At 36.1% G+C, this 24,256-nt stretch overlaps 1 pseudogene; it reads left to right on the top strand.

Moving 5' to 3' along the window:
• The first annotated feature begins 23,732 nt into the window (after nt 1–23,732).
• The window catches only part of LOC149219362 (expansin-like A3), a 66,596-nt pseudogene continuing 66,072 nt past the window's right edge, over nt 23,733–24,256 (top strand).

Raw genomic sequence — 24,256 nt, 5'->3', positions numbered from 1 at the left:
CCTATTACCCTTCCCCTTATTCCTTTTCTTGGGGTTAAGGGGGATTGAGTCCACTATGTTGAGCATACACATATCCTTATGGAGGAGGTGGTTGCTGTGGTAGAGGGGGAGAAGGCATGGGGGGCTAAGGTGCTGGTGATGGAGGAGATAGAGTGTTAGGTTGTACATACTAATAATAGGGAGATGGGGCAATATTGGTATAAGAAGGCGGTGCAATAGTTGGCCCTAGCATCGGTTGATACTGATGGGGATATTCATATGGCGTGATGGGACCTAGATAAATATTGCCCTGAGGAGGATTGGGGGAGGGATAATTGTAAGTGGAACTGGTCCCTCTTTGAGGTGGACCATAACTCATCTGAGGTGGAGCATATGGGTGGGGGTACAAAAGGGTTCCAACTATGAAATCCATGGCATGATATTCCCTTGATGCATTAACAACACCAAGCTGAGGCATATCAGGGATGACAATGTAAGCATAACCTGACTGGGCGTAAATCAGTTCGAATTTTAGAGCTATTTGGAGTGCTTCTTTTTTAGAATGGGGGAAGTGAGAAGCGGCATATTTTGAATTGGGGGCTAACAACGATCTAAGAAACCAATCCATATAGACTCAGTCTTCAAATTTAGGAGCTCTACAGATGCTCCTCCTCCTACGCCATTCCTGAACATGGTCGGAAAGGAGAGTGGTCGAAGTTTGACGAAAAGAACTCAAAATCTTGGTACCAGTATCATAACAGAGAGGTAACTGAAAGCATGAAAGAAAGGTTGTGACAAGACTCACTAAAATGGAATGGGTTTCTTTGGGCTGGTTGACATACCACTTTGCAGCAGCTCCAGTGAGTTGACGTTGGAACAAACGAAGACAGATGGAGTCTTTAATAATGGAATTGAATGAACACCACATATAGAAGGAGAATACATGATTAGTTGGATCTTCTCCATGGTTGCCTTCAAAATTTGGGAGGTCTAAAGTGATTTTAGTAGACATATCTAGCCATGTCGGATCGTGGAGAAGAGGATCATTGATAAGATGGCTAAAATATGGGAGACTTAGACCAACCATAAAAGGAGAGTAAGGGAGTAGGAGTGACCACATTGGTGGGGGTTCGACTGGTGGGGGAACCCTGGTTAGCACCTGGGTTCCCGCACCTACATGTGTGCTTGACATGGTGGTGATATGGGGTTGAGAAGATGTAGAGTCAGAGGATGAAGTGGATGAATCAACAGAATCAAAATCAAAATCAGAATTATGACTCGATGGAGGACTAGGAGGATGTACTCTAACTCAACGGGGATGAGTAATATGTCATAACAAGAACTGAGAGTGAAGACCTCGAATTTGACATGACAAATGCCTTAAAGGTGCAATGGTGTCTAGACTAAAGAGTAATGATAGGAATAAAAGAGAAACAAACAATAAGCAAACACCAAGTGTAGTGGTGCCAAGTGTAAACTAGCTATTTTAATGATTTTACTCTAATACAAGCAAACATGTCCTATAAAAAAAAATACCTCTAGCCTATAGGTGATCTAAATCCTCAAAAAATCCTAGATCTACTGCTTCAAATGGCCTTCTAAACAACTTCTTACTTGATGGAATCTCATCCCCACAAGCAGAGCTATCAAGAGAGAGGCACGGTAGAGGATCAATTGCTTCCCACAACCAGTCCCATAGGGTGTTTTCCTAAGATTGGTCACTATAGTTACCTTCGTCCCAGGGGGGTGGTCGAGACTTGAGCTTCTTGGTAGTTAGCCACTGCACAGAATTCCCTACCATGGGTTGGGTAGCCCTGAGTAGAATTGATCACACGATGACCTAACCTAACACTCTCTAAATCAAGTTTCTGACGCACTCTGGCTTTGATCGTGGGATTGTGAAGGATTTTAAGCTCCCTAATATGTCAAATTCTATGTCTCAATGAAAGTGACTGATGGCTGTTATTGGAAGCCTATCCCATCGACCCTACACCTACACTACAAATATTGTTTGGCCTTGATGCCCAAGTGGGATTATTCTATGTGTGTAGATTTATTAAGGTGTAGTGTTTCAAGTCTTGGTTTGGTGGTGTTAGCCAATCTCATCTGCACTTAAGGTGTGAGTGTGTGAAAATAATGTGTCAAGTGGATGTGTTAATTAAGCATGTTTCATGATTCCATGTGCCGTTGAAAGTAAAATGCTTAAATACTGTAAATAAATTTGAAAATGACAGAAAAATAAAAAACTAATCAAGCACACAAAAACCTACCCACAAGGGCTACTAAGAATCTAAGCAAGAGAGGGAAAACAAGCTACTCAAAGACACAAAAAGAGGACAAAAATATCTAGTGTCAAGGGACTAGGATATAAAGGTTCTAAACTACTATAAATGATGCAGGTAAATAGCAAAAATCAAAGGTGAAAAATACTGCAAAGGATAGGTGTGGAGCTCTAAAACCTAGGATGCATAAGGGGATCCTAAGGGGGAAAAGGCAAACCCAAAATCTAAAGGGAGAAAAGGTAAGATAAACCTATCCAAGAGATTTGAAAAGTGAGGATCAGATCTGAAAAACAGTGGCTGAAAATGCCAAAAACCCTAGACTCCTCACTGAAAAAATCTTTTCCTAACAATGTGGAGGTGTACTCTAAAACCTAGGGTAATTTTTCCTTCCTCAAAGAGATAAATCAAGTGGATCCAAGCATAAGGGAGACTAACAATATAGATCAAGTACCCAAATTAGTCTGCAGACAACACTCTCGGAAAATCTATAAATTTTTTGAAAAATATCCGTAAAAAGTACAAAACCCAGGTACTGACCCGCTTCCTAGGAAAACATAATTTTCTAGCCAAAAAGTGTGCTCTACAACTCACTTATGGGGCTGAAATGTGTGCTCTATTCCTGGGCATCTCGGTCAGTAGATCTCACATAGATTTTTCCATCTCTTTCTTGGCTAGTACCTGTGACTTGTCGAAAAGATGAAAACCCCACCAGAATCCGACAATTTGACAAAATAGGATTTAATAAAATAGAAATTGAGAGGCTAAAAATAGCTAAAGAAAACCCTGAAATTGTCTGAAACTTCAGTCACCCAAGAATGTTGTTATTACACCAGTGGAGTCGCCATTTGTCGGTGTGAAAATTCTTCGAAGGTGTACCAAAAATACTTCACTTAAGTCACTAGGTGACAAGTGACCCTAACAACAAGTTGATGGCTAATATTGATTCATATCTGTAACACAAATAAAAAACCTGTTGTAAAAGAAGATATGATCTAGAATAGAAAGCAACAATATAAAATATTGAGTATAATAACCCAATTGGAATTAATTTTTTAAATGAATAAATCTTTTATTGATAACACTTGGTGAAGGAGATGTATAGATGGGCCTGTAAGTCCCCCTCTATGGGATAGGTCCTTTGATGTCCTTGATGCTTTAGAAACTGGTCCTCTCTCTCAATATGTGAAAAACCCAGACAAAAGTAGAGAACTCAAAATGGGAGCTCAAAGAAAAAACACACTAATGTTGATGATGATTATGATCATGGTGGAGAATGAAGGAAAAACCCTCCTTTTTATAGCAAAGTATGGAGTTAATCTTGAAAATGGAGAATAATAAAATATTATTGACCAAATTTATATCTAACCAATTGGAATACATTATTATATTTATTGGAGAGGGAAATGACATTTAAAATGGTTAAATACCTTTATTTAGAAATAATTAACAAATAAAATGATTTATTAATTATTTCGCTAGAATTAAGAAACGTGTGAAATCAAAATAATTATTAAATAGTGATTTAATAATTATTCTAATAACATAAATAAGGAAATTTAAATAAATAGTGATTTATTTAAATATTCCTAAAGGATTTAGTCAAATGTGACAAGGAATAATTATTAAATAATGATTTAATAATTATTTCTAGAGAAAATTAAATAAATAATGATTTATCTAATTATTGTCATGGGGTTTTTTTATTTAAATCATAAAATAATTTAATAAAAGTGGTTTACTAAATTATTTTCCATAGTGAAAGTAATTTTACTATGGTAAAATTAAATCTACATGATATATATCGATCCACCTAGTTAGAAGTGGCTAGGTGATCATTTTTTGGTGATAACAAAAGGTGTGAAGGTGCTATACTTTGCGTCCTTCAACTCTGTCACTAGTTTTGCATCTGGTTTTCTTGGTGGAATATACAGTGGGAGAGGCGAAGGAAATGTTGCGCCATCCGTTTCCATTTTCACTCGCTCTTCTTCTTCCACACTATCTCTCACATGTTCGAGCTCTTTCTAAGGTTCAACAAGTCTATTTTCTCATTCCTTCTTCGTTCTCTTCTCTCTTGTCATTTTATTTCCTGGGGATCTCTGTTGTATATGTGATGATGTTACTACAGGTGGTGATGTTGTTGCGGGCATATCAGATACTGCTTCCCTGACTCCGACTAAGCCCTTCTCACTAAATAGATGAATAAATTCTTGAGACGTCATACCACAGTGAAAATTTCTATGACTTCTCTATAATAGAAATATTCAAACTCCTAGGAAAAAAGTGCCAAATTTGGGTGGGATGCTACTTTTTATAAAAATTATGAATTTCTAACCCCATCATTAGCTCAAATTGTGTTCAATAATTTCATATCTATCGCTAGATGTAATAGATATGACCCAAAAATATATGAAAATAGAAATAAAACCAATAACTGTAAATACTCTCAAGAGAATTACAAGCACAAAATATAGAAATGATTATTTATTGATCAAACCCTTGAGGTAGGGTAACACCATACAATCACTCCTTAAAGAAGAAGAACACTCCACAAGTGATATGCTTTCCCATACAATATTCCTTGACCTCTCTCAATGGGGAGTCTCTAGCCTCTTTATAGGCCTCATACATACAATATCATGGGTCATCACCATGGTTCCCTCAATACATTCTATCTAATACCATGGACGTATCACATTATTGCTAACTACTTGTGGTCCCTTACATGATGTAGGTTAACCACTTTATTTATTAACTATGGGCCATCTCATTATTACATTATTCCCTTGGGTACCTCCCTTTGTACCCCATACTATTCCCCTAGGTATACTACATTCCATCCCCCTTAAACATGTTCCATCCCCGAAACATAAGAAGGACACAAATAATAATATCGACTCAAAAGAGTAGTCTACTGGTACCATGCACGTGCATTTATCCATCCAAGAGAAATGTGAACCCTCAATCTAGCTAGTGCCTCGCTCGCTTGAGATGGAAGTTGACCCTGGTGGCTCTACTGTGTTGGTGTGTTGTGGGTGGATTGTCACCCCTCTCTATTTGTCATGTAGGGGTTGTTGTCTTTGTTGCTGATTCGTTTCCATCTTGTAGGTTGTTGTCTCATTAGGTGATGTGGGTGGTGATATGCTGAAGCTTTAACTGATGGAATATATTTCTTGAATTCCTCTACTATTGGTGCATGAGTGGTGTCTGGTGCTTTTTCTGATACCTAATTTGATGTTTGTGTTTGGTTTTCGACCATCAAAGGCTCATCATCTAATGTGTCAGTGTCATTAGAGCTTTGTGCTTCTGCCTCCATAGCCTCTGCTTCATCCTCCTTGGACTCTACCTGTTTATTGATGGAAATATCCTATAATGTAATTTTCTTCTTTTTATACCAGAGCTTCAGGAATTTCTTCTGCACATTAATATTTATAGTACCAACAGATTCCATCCAAGGGTATCCGAAAACAACATCCACATTAGCCATATCTGAAGCATAAAAATCAAAATGCAATACATACTTGTCCATAGAAATCTTCAAATCTTTATAAACTTGCACCTCCTCATTATTAACCTATGTGTGCTCCATTTTTTTGGCTGGTACTTGAAACTTTTTAGCCAAATGAACATTAATAAAATTATTCAAGAAACTAGGATTAATAGACACAATGATCTTCTCCTTCTTCTTCTCATTCTCCTGTTTTCTAGCATGATACCATTTGTCTAAAAAGACTTTTGCAAACTCTTCATCTAAAAGTTTGTACAACTTCTCGCTAACAAATGATCTAAACCATTTGGTAGCCTCATCCTTGTAGAGTCTCTACTTTACACTTGGTTATCCATCATTTCCTACAGTTTTCCCTCACTCATCTCTCTCTTTTGCTCTATTTTGCTGCATAAACTCACCCAGATCATTACATATGATGGCATTAAGCATGATTTAGGGATTTTGCTAATGTGTGACTGTTTTGTTTAGATTTTGACGTATTTACAGGCATTCCGCAGCCATCTGCTGATTCCGCAGCCATCTGTTGATTCCGCAGCCATCTGATGATCCCGCAGCCTTTTTGTTAATCTCAAGGTTCCACGTGTCATTTTGCCAAATGAGCCACATGGGCACTTAGGAATCAAGGTGCTCGAGGTTCCTGTGCTATCTGTTCAGCCATCCACGTCATCTGTACCTCCGGTCAACGAGGGTCAAGTTACGGTCAACAAAGGCAGCTTAACGGTGATACGTAAGCTGTTGGGTCACGTCAGTTTAAAAGGTGACTTGTCCGTCTTATGCAGGCCGTGGGGGACATAATCCAACTCTGGATTCAATGCCCATAACGACCAGAACCTCCAGCTCATCCACGCAGACTTATGACGTGTTTTGATCCTTAATTACGCATGACAGTTAGTTAGTTTTCCAGTTTTAGCTGTACACATTAGGCTGTTCTTCAGATGCCTATAAAAACTAGCGTTTGCATACGCTGAAGGTTACTTTTTAGTTGCTGCATTTTATAAACTTGTTGTTATTTTAGAGCATTCGAAGACTCTGTTTTTATAGTGTTGTTCTAGCACTCTGGACTGTATTTTTCTGCACATGGAGTAATAGAAACAGTGCTGTTTTGAAGTTTACAATTCCTTGAGTCTCTTTTGGATGATATGAATGGAGGGCCCCTGTTCATGTTAGCCTTGTAAAGTATTTTATGTATTTTATGTGCAGCATTTCCTTATTTCTATTCAGCATTTCTTTTAGTTGAAACATGTACAGCTTGCTTTACTTTCTTGTTATTTCATTTCCAGCCTTTATTTTACGCTGATCAGCATTGTTCTTTTGCAGGTTTTTAAGCCCGGGATTGATTTTGTGTTTGTGTATTTGCTTAAATATCTAGTGGTAGTTTCAGTTGACAGATTCAAGTTGCTGCCTTTACTTTATTTTCATAGCTGATTTTTAGTTTTATTTCTCACAGTTGTCTGCTAACATATGAATGGTCTCTTTATCATAAATTGTCTATCTTATAGAGATCAGAATACTGATACATTGCAGCTGGCTTTGAGTGCTTTTTAGACTAATCTTTAACTACTTTCTAATCGTGTCTTACACAGTACTATGTGGTAGAGGCAGAGAGTTAGAGAGAGCTGAACATCATAACTAGTCTTTAAAGTAGATTTTCTCATTTTTTTATCATTTCTTAGACTTATCTTTAGCTACTCCCTAATCGTGTCTTACACAGTACTATGTGTTAGAGGCAGAGAGTTAGGAAGAGATAAACATTATCATTGGTCTTTTAAGTGATTTTCTTACCTTTTATTTGCAGCAGCATGAATGGTGTCTAATGCCATTAGAAAGTGGTTCTTTGCTTTCAAGTCATTTCAAGTTATTTATTTCATTCAAGCTTTTCCTTTTCAGCAAGTAGTTAGAAACCACTTACACACACTCTCACTCATCTAGAATTCACCTTACACACACCATCACTCATCTGTTCATAAAAACATCACTCCATCCTAGGAATATAAATTAACCACAAACAACACCCCAAACGACAAAAGCTCTAAGAGGTTGCTTAAGTACATATAGTACACCTTCACTTCATCAGCTTACGAGCCCCGGGTTGACAATTAATGACATCAATTTAGAAACACTAAATTGACTAAACAATCCTCCAAACCAAGCCATACTAAATTTTTCCACCTTTTCACATATAATATTTTTTCACTGCTTATGAATTCTTCAAAAGTAGGACCATCATCTTGTCTTGAAAACAAAATTTTGCTAGAAGCCACGAAGAGGGTTTTGAAAAAAATCACTTGATGAAAATTTAAAGTGGCCATACTTTGGTCAATATTGCTCATAATATTTATTATGACCTATTTTCAGACATGAAACGACCATTTTACATCTTCCCATGTAATAGAAATCCTGATATGGGCACTGGAATTTCTGATTTTCATTGCAACAGTCCCGTTGTCACAAAAACTTCTGAAAAAAAGAGTTGATTTTAAACCAATGATATCTTCCTCATCCAGTCTCTGATTTGGCTGATTTTCTTTTTTGAAATTGTATAATTTTTCAAGAGGACTTCAGATCTATAATTATTTTCTCAAAACTCCCCACAAAAATTACAAAAATTGACTGGAGATCCGCTGTCCACAAATTTTCGTCAAAACATTTATGCAACCCAGCCAATTTTTAAATCAACGATATCTCCCTCATCCAAACTCTGATTTGGCTGATTATTTTTTAAATATGGGTATTTTTTTTGCACAAAATCCAAATATGCAATTTTCTTATACAAAATTTTCACCAAAAGTTTCATATCTGATCTGCAAACTCACCGCCCCAAAAAATTCCTGCAAAAAAAATAAAATATATCTCTCCTCTTGCCCAAGAAAGTGCTCTAATACCACTTGTAATTGATATGACTTGAAAATATAATAAAAATACCAAATATTCCCAAGAAATAACACAATATAAAATAAGAACTTCAGATAAACTTCTCTTTATTGATATCAAAACCCTTAAGGTAGGGAAACACCATACCATCACTCCTTAAGGAAGGAGAACACTCCACAAGCCATATGCTTGCCAATACAATAACCCTTGACCTCTCTCAATGGGAAGTCTCTAGCCTCTATATAGGCCTCATATATACAATACCATGGTTCCCTCAATACCATCTAACTAATACCATGGGCTTATCACATTATTTCTAACTACTTATGGTCCCTTACATGATGTGGGTTAACCACTTTATTTATTAACTATGGCCCATCCCATTATTACATTATTCCCTTGGGTACCTCCCTCTATAACCCATACTATCCCCCTAGGTATACTATAGTAGATCCACTCAATCTATCCTCATAAATCCATCATTCCTTGTGTTTCAACAACAACTTTCCTTTTTAACAGTCATATCTACCGAGCGAACTTCAACATATTCCATATTGTAGCAAAGCAACTACTCTTATGCCAAGGTTCTTATGAACTTCAACATAATCCAGGATGTAGTGAAGTAACTTCCTACGTCGAAGTTATCTCTGCAGCGTAGATTATAGTCTAGTGCCTACTTTCAACTGTAGGTGGCACTAAGACTTTTCTCCTTTCTTTAGAGTGAAGTTGTAGGGGTAGGGTTGTCCCGGTACATATCGAACTTGCTGCCATTTACTATTCCTTGAACAAATTCTCCATTTAACTTTGCTAATTAAACTGCTCCTCCATCAGTAATATGCTTGATAATGTATGGGCCCAACCATTGCATCTTGAATTTTCCTGGAAATTTTACAAACTTATAGTCATAAAGGAGAACAAGGTCTCCTACCTGGAACTTCTTCTACTTAATATGGCTATCATGCTAGGCCTTTTATCTTGTTTTTTGTACCTGCTGATGAAATCCTGCTATAAATATATCTTCCTCCAAAGTAAGAAAGTGCGACATTCTTTATTCCATTATATCAAGGTCTGCCATATCTGTAAAAATTGCCTCAAGCTATGCACAATGTACTCCGTGGGCATCACTTCTTGCCCATAAACTAAATTGAATGGTGCCTGACCTATCAACTTTTTACATGTGGTCCTATAAGCCCTTAACACTACTATAATTCTAAGGTCCCACTTATCTCTATTCACATTGCATACCTTAGTAAGTGCACTCTCAAAAATCTTATTAAATGCTTCTATTGTTGCATTGGCCTGAGGGTGATAAGGGGTACTCTTATGATGATAAACTTGGAACTCCTTAGTCAATGCTTCAATAGTCTTAATTAGGAAGTGTGAACCTTGGTCACTCATCAAAATCTGTGGACATCCAAATCTAGACAATATGTACTCAAAAGTAAACTTTGAGTAGTCTTTGTGTTGCAGTTCCTTACTGGTTGTGCTTTGATCCATCTTATCAAGTAATTAGTCAATGTAATTATGTACCCCACACCAGTCCTCTTTCTAGGTGGGTTGATGGGTCCAAAAAAATCAATGGCTCACTTATCAAAGGCCTGTAATGTAACTTATGGTACCATTGTCATCTCATCTCTTCTGGAAGGCTTCCCTATTCTTTGACACACATCACATGCTTGGTAGTACTCCTTTGCATATTTATCTAGTGTAGGCCACCACAATCCTGCTTTTAAAATCTTTTGAGCAGTATCTTTTATTGCATAGTATCCACAAACTATGCTCCCATGAGCCTCTACTAGAATCATTTTCCTTTCTTGTTCAAGAACATATCTGTGAACTATCATCTAGTCCAATCTTATATAAAATTCCTGCTATTAATGAAAATTCAGCTGCCTAAACCACTAATTCTTTCTTTTGTTGTGTAGTATACTCTAAAGGAGCCATTCTTGTGGTAAAAAAATAAATGATATCAACGAAATTTTCATCTTCCACTCTGATTTCAAATAACTGCGCATCAGGGAGATTATCCTCTATACTGGTTGGTTCTTCCCTTGTTTCTAGTCTCGACAGATGGTCAGTTGTTGCATTTAGTCTCCAAGGTTTAATTATGATCTCAAAGTCATATTCCTAGAATAACAATAAAGATATGGAAATATTTCCTCCTAAGACATGCCTATTAACCAAATAATTTAGTGTAGAATGATCTGTAAACATTTTAAAGTGTGACCCCAACAAATAGTGTCTAAACTTCTAAAAAGGATACACCATGGCCAATCCTTCCCTTTCTGTAGTGGTGTAATTATTTTCTGCTTTAGATAACTTTTTACTTGCAAAAGCTATAGGATGATCAATCTCTCCTGCACCAGGTTGTGCCAATACCACTTCCAAAGATATACAAGAGGCATCCACATGGACATGAAATTCCGTATTCAATTCAGGGAATACTAGTATAGGTGCAACTACCATTTTTTCTTTCAATATATCGAGGATTTTCTAACATTCTTCATTCCACTGAAAAGTTACATTCTTCTTCAACAATTTCTCCACAAGCTCAATGATTTGAGCATACCCCTTGATGAACTTCCTATAATTCCTAGTATGCCCCAATGTAGTGCAAAGTTGTCTTACTATCTTAGGTGGATGCAAGTTCATAATGATAGAAATCATAGCAAGTTCCACCATTAGTCACAACATTTTTCCGAAAGATACCACAAAATATGCACTTCTTTAGGTTCAAAGAGATCTGATATTGTCTACATGTGTCGAGCATAAGTCTTAAACTTCCAACATATTTTCTCAACAATCCAATTACTTTCCAATCATCAAAATATACCTCTAAAAACTTGTGGACGTATTCCTTAAAATCTATGACCACCACCCATTTTGTAGCAAATGTGGTCGTATGACGATCTTCAGGTGAAATCCTAATATGATGATATCCTGAGAATCCATCTGTAAATGAGTAAGATTCTTGACCTCCTACATTGTCTAGCATTCCATATGTAAAAGGGGTAGGGAAGGGATCATCTAAACATGAATCATTCAAATTTCTTAGATCAACACATATCCTAATTTCTCCTTGAGTCTTCTTCTCTTGCACCACCATAGGACTCACCCATTTTGATTCTTCTACAGGTTTAATAATTCCTACCGCTATCATCTTATCAAGTTCTACTTTCAATTTCTCTTTACACTTTAGGTTCAACCTATATGGTCTTTGTTTGATCGACTTTGCATCAAGCTTAAGGGGAATCTTCATGACTCCTATATCTTCTATTATACCCTTCATCTATGAAAACTTGGTGGGAAACAATTCTTGATATTCATGAAGTAACTTTGTAACTTTATTGACTATCTCTTCATCCCAATAGTCTCCTATTGTTGCAAACTTGGGTTCCTTCTTTGATCCTATGTTTACCTTCTTGGTCTTAAATGGCTTCGTTATGTCTGGTATTTCTAGCTCAGGTCCAGTTACTTCACGGTATCCTTCTAACTCTACTATTTTGATGTTGTGGGGATATTCTTCTTCATTTTCAGTAAGGTTATAACTCTCCAGTGCATTTTCTATCCGTGCAGCCCAATCAAGTTGCTGCCATGTTAGTGGGGTTACATTCTCAAAGATCCTCTTCTTGATTGTCTAAAGGGCCAAATCTATGTATGGGCAATCATCCTAAAAGCTTAATGTTAATATGAATCCATCAACCATGTCTTCCCATTTCATGGTACAATGTCGAAGCTCTATTTCTAGGTACTAGTTCTTAGGGATTGTCTCTAATGTATGAATGAATCTATGTACCCATTATCGTCGTGGAATCTCTTTCCATGTTGTAGTGAATATCTAGATATGCTTCCTAGGATTAGTTTCACCATCATATTTTATCTCCAACTCTATATCTATCTGTCCAAAAATTATCCCCATCGGTCTTCGACATTTCGACTAGCCTCCTATATTCTTGTTGTGTGCATTCCACCATCTCACAGGGTAGCGTTCAGGGCTATATCCAAGGCTAGAAACCTTTGATTTTCTGGAACTTGTTATTCATAATCATTAAGAAAAGTATTTAAATGACTGAAGCCATCATAAGAAGTTAGGTTACATACCTCAAATATCATACAACAAATTGATATGGTAATTCTTGCACAATGCCTTGTGGATACTTGAGGTACAATAACTATCACACTCCGAACTCAACTTGCCCTACGCAATAGGGTTAACAAAATCATGTTCCTTCATTGTCATCTGATAGATATTATCTATGTTAGTTGCGCAGTATTATTCTTTGACTAGTTTTGTATATCTTATTACTTCTGATGGATCTAAGGGAACAATTACTCTCATCTTATTTCCTTCAAATATCATCTATCTCTTATTTAGATTAATTATGGCCATATTTTCAAATTCCCAGTCAATTCTGAGAAATGTAGGATAAGGGTTACTATCATCGACGATCTCCATTACTTCAAAATCAGAAGTAGTGTGAACTCCAATATCCACTGTGGCACCTAGTAGTCTTCCTAGAGGGAAGATCCTTGCTCATTTTCCATCCTTAACTGAATAGGTGACCACTATAGGTTAGACCTACCCATTAATTCCCATGTCTACATTTTTAAGACATTAGCATTAGATCCCAAATCCATAATAATTTGATCCATCTCATACTCTCCTATCTACGCACTAAGTCTCATTTCTCTTCCGGTTCTCTTCTGTCGATGCAAATTATTGATTGCACGCATCTCACTTCATAGTTTTTCTTTGGATGCACATGAATTTATCAATTCTTTAAGCCCTTCTACAACCTTTTGATAATTTAACAATTTCATACAAGTATGCAAAAAGACTTTAAAATACCTACTTGATTTGTTGAATCCTAGTCTTATTTCAGAGCTCGGTGTATCGAAGCTGATGACACATTGTAATTACTTCTCTTATTGGGCTTTGGTTGTGAATTAAAGGTCGAAGCTCCAACATCCATAAAAATTCACTTTTCTTCCATAAATACTTCTTTTTCTTCTTGAATATAAAAAATAAGAACTTTCTTAGTAGTCTTTCTGACCCATGCACTTTCATATTCTTTCTTTTCATAGTCTTTATTAGTACTAGTCGTAGATCCACTTCTAGTGACAATATTAATTCAAGTTTTGTCTGTCCTCCTTTCAACAGTCATCATTTGAATATTCTGTGTTGGTTTCTGATTCCTTTTTTCTTTCATCTTCACTATAAGTATAGGAAATTCTTGAATTACATGGTCAAAGGATTTACATTACTTACATGTCATTATGGAGTTCTGGAAGTCTCTCACAAAATGACCTGGTTGGCCACAGTTATAAAAAATGATCTGTCCATGTCCTCGACCAGCTCCACCACCTTGACATATTCCTTGGTAACCTCCTTGACCACCGCACTGTCTATTTTCCTCATTCCCATGCTCTTCTTCTTGCATTCTATAAGCATCAGCACCATGCTCCATCATTACTTCGTAAGCCCGACAATTATTCTCATCGTGTCCTACTGATTTACAAAATTTGCAATATAGATTCCTCAGAGTCTATACATGTTTCTATAAAAAGTAACAATCTTCTAAAAAATGTTGGCCTCTAATCTTACATATTTCACACCATAGGTTGGATCCTATATTTAAGGGATTTAGTGCCCCACTAGCCATGTAATCCATGAAGATAGGGCACTGTTCTTTAGAATGGCCCTCTGATCTGCACTTCGTACACCATAATTATTCTCTAACTTATTTTCTTTTCTTGATGTATTGTATCTGTAGGGTTAGGTTCACTAGTTGATTCTGAATCTGTTGAATTCATGCACTAGTATCTCCTATAGGCGAAGCCTTGAATTTCATTGCAATCTGTAGAGCTTCGACTTGAATTTCTATCATTTGTTACATAAATGGTAATCTAATGTGCGGTAGAAACACAACTATGAACCATTCTTTATGTTTCTGTGGAGCTATGTCGAAGCTTACTTAATATAATAACACCTTAAATCTCTGATCAAACTCCCAAACAAACTTAGTAGGTTTCTGTTTGATCTCTTTCAACTCAGTGATGCACTGTGACTCAGACTTCGGTTTCTTAAACTCTCTTATCAATGCTATTTTAATATCTGCAAATGTTCTATTCTAATTATTTGAATACTTCATATACCATGTCAATGCTCTATCTCAAAGCATCGTAATGAGCTACACTTTCTTTATATTCTCATCGTTGATATGCTTCGCTATCCATACAACTTCACATACAAACCAAAACTGTTCTGGATCCTCTAATCCATCTCTTTTGAAAACGAGTAGCTTAATATTGTCAATGATAATTCTTCTTGGAGGGGGAGGGAGATGGGAGGTAGAAGGGGTATGGGGAGAGGGAAAGCGAAAAACACCCTTGCTATTACTGTATTCTAGTTTCTGCAAACTCTCAGGCTAGGAGGGTGAATACTGCGAAGTTACTTGGGGCTTATCCGGGTGTCTTTCTTCTCTTTCACATTCATATCCACTCAAACAAGGACTATAATCAATATCTAAAAAGGTCTTCGGGTCTTGTTCATGATATCTCTTTCTGGTATCTACTCTATATCTCTTTCCACTTCGCGTCACTTTGTTCTCTTGCTTAGATTTATTCTATCTTCTTTCAAACATAAGTAAACTAGCAATCTGACTGCATCTGTAAACTCCCTTTTCACACAGAAGCACCTTAATCCAAATTTTCAAAGATTTTAAATACTTACCTCGTGGTCCTTTGAAGAATTGGTATTCCACTTTGCTATAGTACACAACCGAGTCTACGACGAACTCAGTAATGAATCCTCCCAAGATTCTATCAATCTATAAATCAACAACCCTTGAGATCCTATTGTTAGTGCTCTTGAGTTGCTGTATTATTTCAAGAGTCCACACTATAGGTTCTTCACCCTTAAAACAGTTCTTCCTTTCATTCAACCTCGATATCGAGTCGTACAACTCAACAGGAAAAGAAGAAAATAAAATATCGTATTGATCTGTAAAAATATACTTATGTAACCAAGCTTCGGATGTCAAACGAGGGTTTCTGTTTTCTTGATCCACAAATTCTCTCTCTTTTAGGTCTATCCTATCTTGAATTTCTTTCTTTGACGAGTACCACATCCACATATCCTTCAAAAAGATCCTGGTCCCGACAACAAAAGCATTTGCTAGCTCGATTTGGGTTGACCTAGGTTCAATCTACACTATGCACCAACAAAACCCTTGATCACTGGCCCTTTCGGAAATGACCTGCAAGTAGATCATAGTCTCACCCAAAGTGACTATGGGAGGATGCAGAACCAAGTTTTTGTAGCCTTGAAGGATTACGAGAAGTGGCATTACTATGTTATATATTATTCTTAGCATTTATAAATCACTTCGCCGCATTAGATTAATCACTTAAACATGCCATATAAAACCATAAAACATCACTATGCTGAAGTAAAATGCAACTGTAATAACTACTACTCTATAACATATAATAAGAAAATATACACATCAAAACACCAATGTAACGTGGTTCACCCTAGTGTAGGGATACGTCCACAAGAACTCTTTCTTAATATAATGAATCTTTGAAAATCAAACACTTCTTGGCTTGCGCACTAAGCTGCAGGTTGTCTACACACTCAACTGCAGACTCTTCTCCAGGCCTCTACGCACTGAGCTGTAGATCCTCTCCTTTGTTACCAAATTACAAAGCACAATAATTCATCCATAATGTTGATTTATTCTTATTCTTTTTTCTTCTTATTATTTTACCCTATATATACTATTACATTGTAGGGTTACATCATCAAAATACCATGGAATCCCTAAAACAAGCAACTACGGCCCCAAAACCATTGATCCCTTACAAAATTGCGCACTTTTACAAAAAGGAGGGGCTTCAACCCACCCCGAATCCCTTACAACACCATGCAGTTTCCATGTGCTCGACTGCATGCTCCATTATGCGCTCCACCCCATAAAATGTAGAGTTTTTTCCAAAATCTAGGCCAAGTTGGGCTAGGCCCAACATATGGTAGGACAATTATATAAATATATTTATTTTCAATAATTTGTGTCTTATTAATGAAATTTCAATTATTATTTGGTGATTTTCTATTATTATTAAGTGATTTTGTATTTTATTATTTTATTAAGAAAGTTATAAGTAATTTATAAAGTAATTGAGAGTGATCAATATTCTAAAAATAAAACACTTGTTTGAAATTTTATTATTTAATTATAATCAACTAATTATTTAATTTTAAAAATCTTTAAGTTAACTTAGGATTATGGGGTAGGAATTTATATAATTCATCATAATTATTTACAATGAAACATATTTGCTATTCCTTAGGGAGATTAAAAATCTATTTTAAAGGACATGGTCACAACTTGTTTATTGAAGGACACAATATTGTTTGAGTGTTAATGTTTACGTAAGGACTAAAACTTTGATGGAGCATCAAATCTCTTTCAAGCTTCATCGTCACCCCTTGACCACTAAAAACTAGTAATCCCTTGTACACATATAAAATAAGTATCTTAATAGCTTGTCATAGGTTCTTACTAGATGGCTTCCATGGGATTGGAAAGGAACCTAGGATAAATAATTATCAACCTCTAGGAATTCCCTAAAGTCTCCCTCTATAATCATTTCTATCATATCTTCTATTTGTTGTTTAGTGGACTCCATCACCATTTATTTTCTCAATCTCTACATTCTGAATTATAACACTTTGGTCTACTTTGATTGATTAAACAATAAGATGCCATTATTTGAAAACAGACTATGAAGACACCCAACAAAGTAATCAATTCTTTCAAAGAAATATTAAAGTATATGATATAACTATTGTAAATGCAAAGACCATGTATAGTGTTAATCATGATGCAACATACATTGTAATGAAATAAAAGGTGGGACTATAGTTTTTTTGTTTATTACAAAAAAAAATTAATTAGTGGATTCTTATATCTTCCTTCCCTGAACGCAATCTGGACTTCTTGTTTAAACTAATGGCACACCATTGTCTATAAGTAAACCATTTTACCATCTTATTGAAGTGTTATAATTAGATTACCGTAAGAGAAATATCCATGTATAGTAATTACCCTAATTTTTTATTTTTTATTTTCATAACCAACAAATTTATATTAAAAAATATTTTTACATATAGCACTTATGCCAAAATATTTCCTATATTTGTTCTACCAATTAAATCTCCCAAATTGTAATCACATCCTGCCTTATAGCCAAAAAAAAAGATACAGATCTATATATTGTCCATGAACACAATAAAAGATAATCAAACTTAATAGTGGATTCTATCTCAGTATGCATCCTAACTAGTTTATACATAATATGTAACCACCATAAAAAAAAAAAAAAAAAAAAAAAAATTGAACAAGAAATAATATAGAATATGTCCATGAAATCAGTAGTGTTTAAGCCATTTGGAAATTCCTTGAACTATGGAATTTTTTATTGAAAAAGGCAAAGTAAAAAAATCTCCCCAAGTGGTTTGTTGAGTCTTTCCTTTGATAATCCATCAACAACTACATTCTGTTCCCTATATATATGAGAAAAGGTTAAGTCAAGGAAGAATTTCATTATCAATTTGATTCCTTTCATCCAATTAATGAGCTTGTGTGGTTCGAAAGAATATCACATATGAACCCCGTCCAAAAGCTCTTTTGAGTCTCCAAATACAACCATAGACTTTATGGAAAGCCACTATACACAGAAAACTACCCACCAAAGTGCGATTATATGCACACGGGTATTTCTACCCAGCCCAATAATCTAGGTAAAATGGTAGTAAGTACCTAGCTTAATGACAATATAAATCCCACTCCCACACTTATCATTGTTGTTCGCCCCATCATAGAATCCCACAAGGAATATGTCCCAAATATTTATGAGTTGTATATGTCTTTCAAGCCTCCTTTCCTCCATAGATGATTTCATTGAGGTAATTTTCAATCTTTATGCACATCCTCTTGATGTCCATAAGGGACTCCTCAAAAAAATTAGCATTTCTACATCACCACATGCCCTAAAAAATGTAGAAAGGGAGAGTGAACCAAACTTTATATCCCGAGAAACAATCGAAAAGAAAATATTAAATTAAAGAGTTATTCCAGTCAGAAATTAACTTTAAAATATCCAAAACTTAAAACCAGATGAATATCATGAAAGGGAATTTTAAAAATAGATGATCTACATCCTCAATTGTCGACTCACACATGACACATCTCCTTGATCCATTGAAGCCCCTCCTGCATAAGTTATACCGTGTTAAGATCTTATTCCTCCATGTTGGATCAACCAAAACATTTGATTTTAAGTGGAAAGTTCCACTTCCATATTTTTTAAAACCACCTTGAAACCTCGATTAAATGTTATGTAGGTGTGAAAATATGTATGCCTCCTTTATTGTGATATTTCCATTTATATATTTTCCATCCCAAGTGAATTTGTCCCCCATTTCATTTAATGATATACTAGGCATATTTAATTTACATACATATTTATCCTAATAAGTTTTCATTTCACCAAATAAACCCAGGTTTCTGGAACTACACAAAGAAGGACATAAAAAGTTGGGATTGGATTCCATATGTATTTGATTTAAAAAATATATGCCTAGATTTTGAATATAATAGATGAGATTTACTGGTAATGATTGTTCCCCCACACATCCTCCAATCTGATCCATACCAATCTCCACCATAATACCTAAACCAACCTTCACCCCAAATTCCTAATCAATCATTTTTTAAGTTTCATCATACTGCTCCATATGTATGATGTTGAGTAAGGAACCCATGCCCCATCCTTTATTCACGACCTCAATGTATGTAGTTTCAAATACTTTTATTTTATAATCCTCTGCCATATGCCATTTCCATTCAATTCACACCAAAGACTCTTCATCAAGAACGCCCAGCCAAAATGTTCAATATTTAAAAGACCCCAACCCCCATATTCTTTCCTCATAGATAATACCTCCAAGCGAACAAGGTGGATCATGTTTCACCCTTGAATATTTCCTAGATGAACTTTGAGATGTTTTCATTTATCCTCTTAAGGATATTTTTAGGAAGCATATATAGATGCATCCAATAGACCATGATGCTTTGTAGGACTGATTGAACATGTATCAAACCACCCTGCAAAGTGAGCCATTTATGTGACCATAATGACATCTTCTGCTAAAATTTATCCATTAACCAACTACAGTCCCTTATACCATATTTATTTGGTTTAAAATTAAACCCAAATACTTGAAGTCATAATCCAATTGTACAATTTCAACTACAAATAGATTTGCAATCTCCACAACATAAGGCTCATGCGAGGATGTTGCAATCAATAATGTTTTTGAATTATTCAAGTAGAGGCCTAATGCATCACCAAAAGAGTAAGTGATCTGATGTAAGTTATATCGCTCAATAACATAAATCTCCCCCATGATAATAACATCATCCACAGATGTAAGATGAGTTATTGAAATATTATTGGAGGTCTTATATCCCAAAAATAAATCACGTGAGTGTGCCTCTAAAATCTTCCTACTTAAACCATCATCACCCAAAAAAAGAAAAGTGGGGAAAGAGAATAACCTTGTCTAAGTCCACGAGATGCTTTTAAGAAGTGAGAAGGAACACCATTTATAATAACTTCATAATTAGATGATGTTATGCACGACATAATCCAATGCACAATCATCACAGATATGTCAATCTTATGTAATACCATTCTCAAGTAAGCCAAATCCACACAGTCATATGCCTTGATCAAATCTAATCTCAATAACAATAAGTGGCTTTTTTTTACCTTGCTATAATGTAGCCATTCATGTGCAATAGCCACAACATCTTGAATCTCCCAATGCACTAGGAACCCACATTGTTTAGGCGAAATATATTTTGAAAGTGTTTCTTTAATGTGAGTAGAAATAATATTAGATATAAACTTATAAATAATATTTCATAGTGAAATGGGTTATAGTCCATGAAGGTTGTGGCATGTGAAACTTTTGGGATCAATGTAATGCATGTGGAATTTAAAGCACCAAAGTTTCTGCAAAGAGTCCTAGACTCCTGTGCCATTAGTAGGTTTTCCCCCATGATGTCCATGAAGTGAAGGAATAATTCCACATCCACCCATCCAGATCCAAACTTTTATCCTTTGAAAGACATTAATACCACAATCAATTCCTCTGAAGTGATCGACCTCCCAATAATTATACTATTTTCCTCATTAAGCATACCTAGATATGATTGAATGTTTTCTAGCTAGTTTTCAATGCCCACTCTGACCTTGGATTAATAAATGTTTCAAAAATAATTGATTTGTCCTTGATGTAGATCTTTAAGGGAGGATATATTGCAACCCTCTAGATCCATCAGACCACATATAGTATTTTGTCTCCTCCTATTCTTTGCATAATGATGACATAATTTTATATTTTTTTCTGCTCCAGCTATCCATATGGTGTGACGCTTTAGTTAACATTCTTCCTCTTAGAGCAATAAGATTACACATTTTCACCGTTCAAGTACGAGGACCAAATCCTTTTAAGCTTCTAATAAGTAATACATCATTTTTGGATCTGATTATTCCATGTTTTGTTTATCAATGTCAATCAATTCTTTAATATGCATCCTCTTTTTTGACCTTTTCCCAAATCCTCACCACATTTATAGATCAGAGAGTTTCCATCTCACCACATCAATTTAGGAGATCTCCAAATATTTAACTGACTTTGTCCATGATTCCTAATCAGGCTCATCAATAGGTAAATTATATGGGACTTAATGCCACTCTCCAACTTATTAAAATCAACTTTTCTCACATTTCTTTACATATTTTCTAATGTTTTGCTTAGTGAGAAGGGTAAAGGTGAGATGTTATGTCATGTGGCCTAATGTGCATTAATTGTAGGATTTGGAGCATTTCTTGCCTAATTTAAGTGAAAGAACTCAAAGTAGATAGGAAAGAGGTATTCTAGGAGATTGGGTCTCCCTCCTTAACTCATCAATCACTCGAAGATTCCTCCACCAGATCTCATTAGCTCGGAGTTACAAGCAGCCGACCCACTGAGTTGTAGCCGAGTCAGTGATAGTTGAAGACAAGTTAATATCGAGTTTGGGATCTAAGCCTCCCTAATTTTAAGTTATTGGTAGCTTCAATTGTATAAATAAGAAGGCCTAGGGCCTCATTAGGATTCAACTTTTTATTTTAGCCAAGAGGCAATTTTGAGCTTAAGCTATTGTGACTATTGTTCTCATGTTATTTTTGACATTTTGGTGATAATGAAAAGGGTTTCATTGATCCAGCACTGAGTTATCTCAAAGGGCTAAAGCTCTTAGGTTAGGGCCCAACCCTAGCAGGAGAGGTTCCTCTTCTTTTTGTACATGTATCCTTAGATTAGAATCATAGATTAGCTGCTGAAATTATTTCCTTTTTGTTTAATTTGCAAGTTTTTGAATGATTGGTTAGTTTTTCTTCCATTAGTTGGAGAAGCAGATTAGTGTTACCGTAGTGAAAAAGGACTTCAGAAAAACTTGTGACAATGGCCTCATCCTCATCTCCCTCACGAGATCATAATTTGAGGGCCCCAATCTCATAGCCCCAAAAACAGAGTGATCTTTTAGTTATTACATAGCTTAGGATTTCTTGTTGAGTAGACCATTGTTAATGATTTCTTATAAGCACCTGCAATTGTCATTTTGGTTCCTTCAGTTTGTTGTATATTAGAAAGCATTCCATTCCATATATTTGATCCACTACCCATCAATAAATCATTTTCTCAAATTCAACTCATATTTTCCACATTTACATAAAGTTGTGCGTAAATGAAGAAATGAATAGGTGTTGTTGCAAGAGTTGCTAATCTGCAAGGAGGAATTCATTCCACCAACATCATCTAAAGTTTTCTCCACCTCTCACCAAACCCTACCAATCACCAATTTGGATTTATATTTTATAGCCATCGTGGACAACCACCTTGACCAAAGCCAACCATCCTCAAGAGTTGGGATGAGCCTTGGGTAGTGTGCACCTTCCCCATACCTGATTCCACCATCATACACCTTCCCAACACTTCCTTTCACCTTCCCTACCTTCCTACAACTTTCAACTAAGTTTCCTGTAGTAAACCAAGACATCTTGTACTAATTATAGGAAATCCTATAGCAACTATAGGAAACCCTGTAGCATCTTGTTTTAGACTGTTTTGGGAAGAAATAATGATCAGAGGCTATGGTAGGCCTTCAAATTGACCTTCATACTCCTCAATGCCATTTTTGACCAATTTTCCCATACTTTCCTGTCCTACAAAAGAACAACTTGATTAGTTTAACATTTACATTTCTAAACACAAAACCAAAAGACTCTTTTCTACAATATTTAGCTAATGCATGCATACATCGATCCTAGAATTGTTAGGATCATTTTCACTCCTACTTAGCCCAGATAACTAGATGTTAGAATGCAAGGTTAAATTAGGTCTCTCTTGCAAGTAATGTGTGTTAATTCCTAAATAGGTGATTTCATGTCATTTTTGTACCACAGGGCTTCCAGGGTCTAGATACTTCCAAAAAATCATCTCCCCAACATTAAGTCAGATAGTTGTCCATTGACATTAATGGTAGGGGTGTCTTTCTTTCTCCTCCTAGGATGTTTGTAGCATTTCTCCTTAATTAACTTGTTATAGATGGGGACATCCTTGATAGCTTGGAGGAGTGAGATTTTAAAAGACAAGTTTTTCAATTCACCCAGAAGTTCAGTCCCGTCTGGGATGTGTTGGCTAGGATGGATTAATCTCTCAGGAAAAGGAGTTGGATTGGCTTGAGGAATAGTCTCTTCCTTTTCCTCTTCAAGCTCCTCAAGTGGAGATGGAGGTTGATTATCTGGAAGCACTCTTCCAGACCTAAGGTTGATTTCTTGAATTTCCACAACATAGGCAAGGTAAGATGTCTCTCCACTATAGACTTGTTGTGCCTATTTGTTGTTCAGTTTCAAATTTGGAAAAGAAGGCATCTAAGGTTGTTTAGGTGGACCATGGGGAAGGATTTGTGGTTGATATGGAGGCGGAGGCAGTAAAGTTGGATATTGGTTGTATGGGGGCTTCCACCCTTGTGATGGTGTATTCCATTGAGGTTGTGGGGGAGAATATGGCTGAAATGACTGATTGGCGGGTTGCGAATGGTATTGAGGTGCAAGAGACTAGGGAGAAGGTGTGGGCCATGAAGGATGAGTAGAACGACATTAAAGGGGAATGGATGCATTCTGGTTAGGGTTATAATATGAATAGGATGCCCCTTGCATGCCCTAATGGTATGACCGAGGTCTTTGAGGCCTCCTTTGGTTGATATAGCACTGAGCATAGTTGCTTAGTCACACCTTCAGTTCCTTGATACACATCTTTCTATGCGGGTAGAGAAGGACACTTGTCTATGGAGTGGTTCTCTTCACAGACCAAGCAGATCTCTATAAGATTCAATGGACATTCATTTCTAGGGTTCCTCTTGGTGCATCTAAGGCAAAAGATAACTAAGGCTCTTTCTGATTCCTCCTGCTTCCTCTTGATCTGAATGGTTTCCATTTG

Source organism: Pinus tabuliformis, chromosome Q (assembly GCF_031772625.1).
Source record: "Pinus tabuliformis cultivar Carrire ecotype Pingquan chromosome Q, CPIR1, whole genome shotgun sequence".
Classification (NCBI taxonomy): domain Eukaryota; kingdom Viridiplantae; phylum Streptophyta; class Pinopsida; order Pinales; family Pinaceae; genus Pinus; species Pinus tabuliformis.
Note: the sequence above shows the minus strand (reverse complement) of the source record. Positions and strands in the feature narration are given on the sequence as shown.